The sequence below is a fragment of the Rousettus aegyptiacus genome, unplaced genomic scaffold, assembly GCF_014176215.1.
Source record: "Rousettus aegyptiacus isolate mRouAeg1 unplaced genomic scaffold, mRouAeg1.p scaffold_m13_p_1, whole genome shotgun sequence".
NCBI lineage: Eukaryota > Metazoa > Chordata > Mammalia > Chiroptera > Pteropodidae > Rousettus > Rousettus aegyptiacus.
This window is the reverse complement of record NW_023416284.1, coordinates 22,530,042-22,536,045: the sequence shown is the minus strand read 5'-3', so window position 1 is coordinate 22,536,045 and position 6,004 is coordinate 22,530,042.

Below are 6,004 nucleotides of genomic sequence, written 5' to 3'. Positions count from 1 at the left end.
GCTTAGTTGGCCAATTTTTCTCTTGGTTGCACCTTTGGTCATTCATATGGCTGCATTCCCTTGGAGGCCCAGTGGGGCTGGATAGTCCAAGATAGTCAAGTCTAGCTGGTAGCTGTTGATTGAAATACTTTGATTCTCCTATGTATGGCCCATTCAAAAAGATATCTTGGGTTTCTTAAATGGTGGCATCAGTGTTCTAAGATAATGAAGGGGAAGCTGCAAAGCTTAGCCTCAGAAGCTATATGTATGTATGTATGTATGTATGTATGTATACACACACACATATAAAAACATACACTATTACTTTCACTATATTCATTTGATCAGTGCAAGTAACAAGGACAGTACAGATTTAAGAGATTGGGAATTATATGGGAGGTATAGCGAAATTATACTGAAAAAGGGATTGTTATTCTAACAATCTATCACAATGCTCAATAAAGGTTTGTAGAGTGAACAAATGATTGTATTATATCATGTCTAAAGTTCCATGCTTTATATTCAGAGTCTGCTGTAATCTCGTTTCCAGAGCATAAATCTTATATCTTTCCAGCAATACTCGTTAAAATCTGCTTTGTAATTTATTTATTTGTATATGTGTTTTATCCTCAAAGGAAGATATCTGTCTTGTTTTCTGTGTATATCCCATGTATCTAGTAGATATTCAGGCTCCAAAGAGACACTCTGTAGATACTTATTAAGTTGAACTTAATTCAACAACCTTGACATCTTATTCCCCACCTTCCATTCCATCATTACAAAGTCACTGGTTGAACAAGTCCCTGAAAATCTTACCATCATTCATGTCTCTGTTCCTGTTGCATTTTCCCTGCCTAAAATACTCTCCTTCTTTCTCTTTGCTTATTTCAGTGTTTCTCACTGACATTTAGCAACCTTGGCCCTACCCACTAAATTCCAGTAGAGGCTGGGTCATATGACAATCATGATATATATCCACTGGCTGAATACCACTGGTAAAACCATTCTTAGGGCCGACAGTGAGAACAATATTATTTTGTCTATCAAGTACCACCTCCTGTCTTAGGAAGTGTTCCTTCCCCTACTCCAACTACATTGTGCTTGAAAGAGTTACTATATTCCTATACTATTCTGCCCTTCTAGGGACTGTTGAATTATCTGCCTGTTTTCAAAGGGGTCAGGTATTAACACTCAATACAAGATTTAATACAAAGTAGGAGTGGAGCAGATCCCCTTTGTTCTGTAATAGAATCGCCTTCCCCAAAACATTAATACACGGGTAGAGTCTCCCTAGATTGGTTGAGGCATACGTGACTGAGATATAATTGACCAAGTCCCGGGAATGCTAATGTCTAAATAAACACTGGCACCACCAAGGCTTTAGGAGGAGGTTGGGTCATGAAAACATTTGAGTTTTTACAAAACCTGAATCAAAAAGCCTGAGGAAAAAAAACTGAATAAAGCAGGGCAGAAAAATTTCTCTTATACATTTTTTTTCCTGGGTAGGTAGCCAGAAAGGAAAAGGGCATTGAAGAGAAAATATATGAATGGAATACAAAAAGCTACTTAATTAAGATTTTTGGTTGCTGCATGAATGGCAGTCGGAAACGGAATGGAGAGATGAGCCTGCATTTGGGGAAAACCTCTTCAGTCACCAGAAAAGCTGAGAGAGAGAGAACGAGAGAGAGAGAGAGAGAGAGAGAGAGAGAGAGAGAGAGAGAGAGAGAGAGAGAGAGAGAGAGAGAGACTGAGAGCAAGCGTGAGCATGAGCACATTTCAGTTTGGACAATGGGTGGACAGGGATGAGCTAGAAAGGGAAAATTTTTTATTCTACATATTAACTGCACCAAGCTTAAGTGACTCCATATTTGGAATTAGTGACCTATATTCTCATATTGGTGAATGACACCATCATCTGTCATTCACTAATCCACAAACCTGACTGTCATGACAGTCACACTGTCTCCAACATCCCTTGCCCCTCAAGGTTAGTCATCCTACAAGCCCTGTCAGTTTTGCCTCTTTTCTCCAGTCCATGTCCTCTCCACTGCTACTGTCATTGACCTAATTCAGGTCCTTATAATCTCCCACATAGACAACTGGTCTTCCTGCCTCCAGTCTAATCCCCTTCCAATCCATCCTTTAGATGCTGCCAGAATAATCTTTTCCTAACATGTATCTAACCATGTTGCTCTCTTTCTTAACACCTCTCCCACCCCCACCCCCCAGCTGCCCAGTTTATACTGTCTAAAAACTAAACTCTAAGGATAGTATTCTAGACTTTTTCTTCCCTGTTTAACTTTCAGACTTTGTTTAGGCCACCGCGCGCCCCGCCCCCCCCCCCCCACACACACCCTGTACTCTAGTCCTTCTGACCTACTTTCACTTCCCCAAACACAACATGCTTTATCAAGTCCCTGCACATACCTGGAACGCCTTCTGCTTCCTGTACCAGCCTGGAGAACTCTAATCCATCTTGGAAACTCAGTTCAGAGTCATTTCCCTTTGACTTACCCCAGACAAAGTTAATCGCCTCTCTCTCATGGTCCCACAGCTGCTTGTACACACTTTCACTATTATACAAGCTTGTTTGCTTGCCTGTCTACAGTCAATAATGGAAATCTCTCTGAGAATGAGACTTTGTTTTATCTTTATATTCTCTGTGTCTAGCATTGGCTTAAAATAAGTGCTCAAGATTTGTTGAATGAGTGGATGAATATTTAATAGATACTTTAGGTTGCTAAAAATTGTGGTCAAGAAGCTTCTGCAAACAAAACATTGATGGTGTGCGTGCTGTCTTGCCTTGGCAAAAGGCCCTGGTATTTTTTAGTTTTGTTTTTTAGGCCATGGTATTTTAATAATTTATTCCACAATTATTTATTAAGCTCCCACTGTGTGTCAGGTCCTGTGCTGTTTTTAAAGGTCAGGGGATACAACATTAAGCAAGAAAAACAGCCTTGACCTTTGAGCAGGACACTCTTCAAGAGAAGATTTAATAACTATGGAATTACAGTACAGATTTTTTTAAAGCAGATTCTGGGAGATGCAATTATTTCAAAGGAAAGTTTAAACAACTCTTTGAATAACACTTAAATTTAAAAAATGGTTTTAGGGTAGAGTAATACATGGACTGACATGACCACATCCTGCCACATGGTGGCACTGTTTCTCCATGAATGAAGATTAAGCGGCCTAGGACTTCAGAATAAAGCGAATAGTTCCCACAGTTTACTTCAGAGGAATGGTAGTACTAAAAATTTAACACGGTAGCATTTCTCGATTTGCAATAAAAATGAACTAAAAGATATAATTCGTCAATATTTTCCCTCCAAACTTTCGTAAGCCTTTGGAATCTGCTTTTGTTTGCTTTCTAGCAAGCAAATATAAATAAAATTTTGGAATGGGCTGAGAATGTTAAATTTCATAGTCTATGTTTTCATAGACATCTAATCTCAGAATTGCTTTTTCTTATCGATTTGGGTGCTATAATAATAGATCCTACTAGTGAAAATGTTTCTTAATTTATATGACCAAATTAAAGTGTCAGTACTGTAACGTATTTTCTACAGATTATCTTAATTCTAGGTGCTGTGCCAATTAAATCCATTTGAAAATGAAGATCTAATCCAATCTTTTATAATTACAAATAGAGAAAACAAGACTCTGAGACACTAAATGACTTCTCTAAGGTCACAAAGCCATTTACAGGACAAGTTCAGGCTCGTCCCTGCAAAGTGAACATTCCAGATCTTTTTCTGGTTGTCATCTATCAACTTCATAAACAGAAACTGTTGGGAGATTAACCTGGAGAGTCAAGAGATAGAGCAGAGTCAAGGTGACTCCCAGGTTTCTTAATTGGTGAGTGATGAATTACGGTGCCATTCAGCAAAATTGAGACTACAGACTGCTAATTCCAAATACAAACTCCCTTTAGCTTGGCATAAATTAATATATAGAATAAAAGGTTTTGCCTTCCTAGCATACCCCTTCCACCCATTATCCAGATCAGAACTCTCTTAGTTTCTCTGGTGACTGAAGAGGTGCTCTCTAAAGAGCAGGTTCAAGAAGAATACTATAGTTTTCAAATGACTAAATTAATTTGTTCAATGAATATTGATCGACTTTCCTACTATGAGCCAAGTATGTTCTAAGCCCTTTGTTTTCAAAGTGTGGTCTCCATATCAGCAACATTAACATCACCTGGAAAGTGTTAGAAATACAAATTCTTGGGCCTCACATGAGACATACTGAATCAGAAACTCTGGGAGTGGGGTCTGAAATTCTGTTTTTACCATCCCTTCAGATCATTCTTATGCGCGCTCAAGTTTAAGAACAACTATTCTAGATAGTAAGGACATGGCGTTAAAGAAAACAAAGTGTCCTCTTGGAGCAAACGATATACAAATAGATAAATGTAAAATTTTAGGCAGAGGTAAGTTTTATCAGGGAAACCAAAACAGGAGACAGAGGGAGAAGGTACAGGGTACTCAGGCAAGGTCTTTCTGAGGAGTATGAACTCTGGAATCAGACTGAACAGGGTGTGAATATTGGCTCCACCAGTTACTAGCCTTTTAATGGTTAAGTTTCCTCATCTATTAAAATGGAAATAGTAATATTACTTACCTTACAAAGCTACTCCGAAGATTAAATAAGATAATGTTTTTCAAAATTCTTGCAACATGGTAACCTCCAAATAAATGTTAGCCCTCCAAATATGAGTAAGGAGTGCTATAGATGTATATCTGGGAATAATCAATATAGAAATTAATAGCAAAGTAGGTGAAAAGGTGGATATACTGAGATGTGAGAGGAGAGAATGGATGATAGACTCTTGTTGGTGGGGGCAGAGTGGGCTGAGAAGTGGTAAGGAGGGGAAGAAATGAAGATGAGGGGAGAGAACTTTTATCAGAGCACAGTTAAAGGTGGAAATTTGGAAGAGGAGTCCAGTGTATAGATTGACTAAGTATCCTGGTTTGCCTAGGATTGAGGAAATGCCCAGGAGATGCGAACTTCAATGCTAAAACCTGGAAAATTTCAAAAACAAACAAACAAACCCTAAAAAAATTAATTAAATTTAATTAATTAAAAATCGAATAAATAAAATAAAATAAAATAAAACCTGGGAAATCTGGGATAAGTTGGTCACCTTAAAAGTGGATAGGATCATGGGGAGGAAAGTGGGGATGGTAACTACTGCAAACTTTGGTGCTCTCTGATCTCCTTTCAATAATCTTATAAAGTACCTTCCAGTAGCTTGACTCAACTGAAGCCAGAGGGCAAGGGAGCTCAAGAATGCAGTGGGGAGAAGTCAGCCTTGGCTGGACAGAGCAGGATAAGGTAAGACAGAGAATGGACTTGAAGGGGCAAAAAGATGGTAACCAGCATACTGAAAAGAGATTAGAATTTTCTGGAATTAGCCTTATTCTATACTCTTTGTTCTTTTTACTGTCTTGTCCAAAGAGCTGGGGAGTAGGATGGGTGGGTGTTTTCTGCATCCTCGAATTAACCTTACATAAAATTATAAAGGTTATCCAAGGATATTCTTTAGTATCTGAGCGGCCCACAAAACTTTTTCTTTTTGATGTTCAGTGGTTTGAGTGTCATGAACAAGAAGGAGCAGGTAGAATGTAACTGCTCCAGAGATGGAGGTTCTGGAGAAAGTCCCCGCAGGCACTGGACTCTAGTATGGAACAGGGATGCCCTCTGGTGCTCAGAGATTTACTCCCAGCTCATTTCCTGCCTGGAAGGCTTACTCATCAAATTACTGCTAGATGGGAGCTGTTGCGCTATGGTAAGGGTCAAAGGTCAAAAATCACCACTTTCATGGTACAGTCTTGCAAGGGCAGGACACTTCCAGCCATCCCCAGGCTCAGTTGACAAGGCAAGCCGCTACCCGCCAACCCAAACCAGATTATAGTTGCAGGGCTAGCCGAAATCGCTTCATGATTGGTAGACGGATTTGGGGCGTGGCTTTAATTTCGAGAGCCTCCTCTGGATTGGTGCAAATCGTCGAGGGCGGAACCTC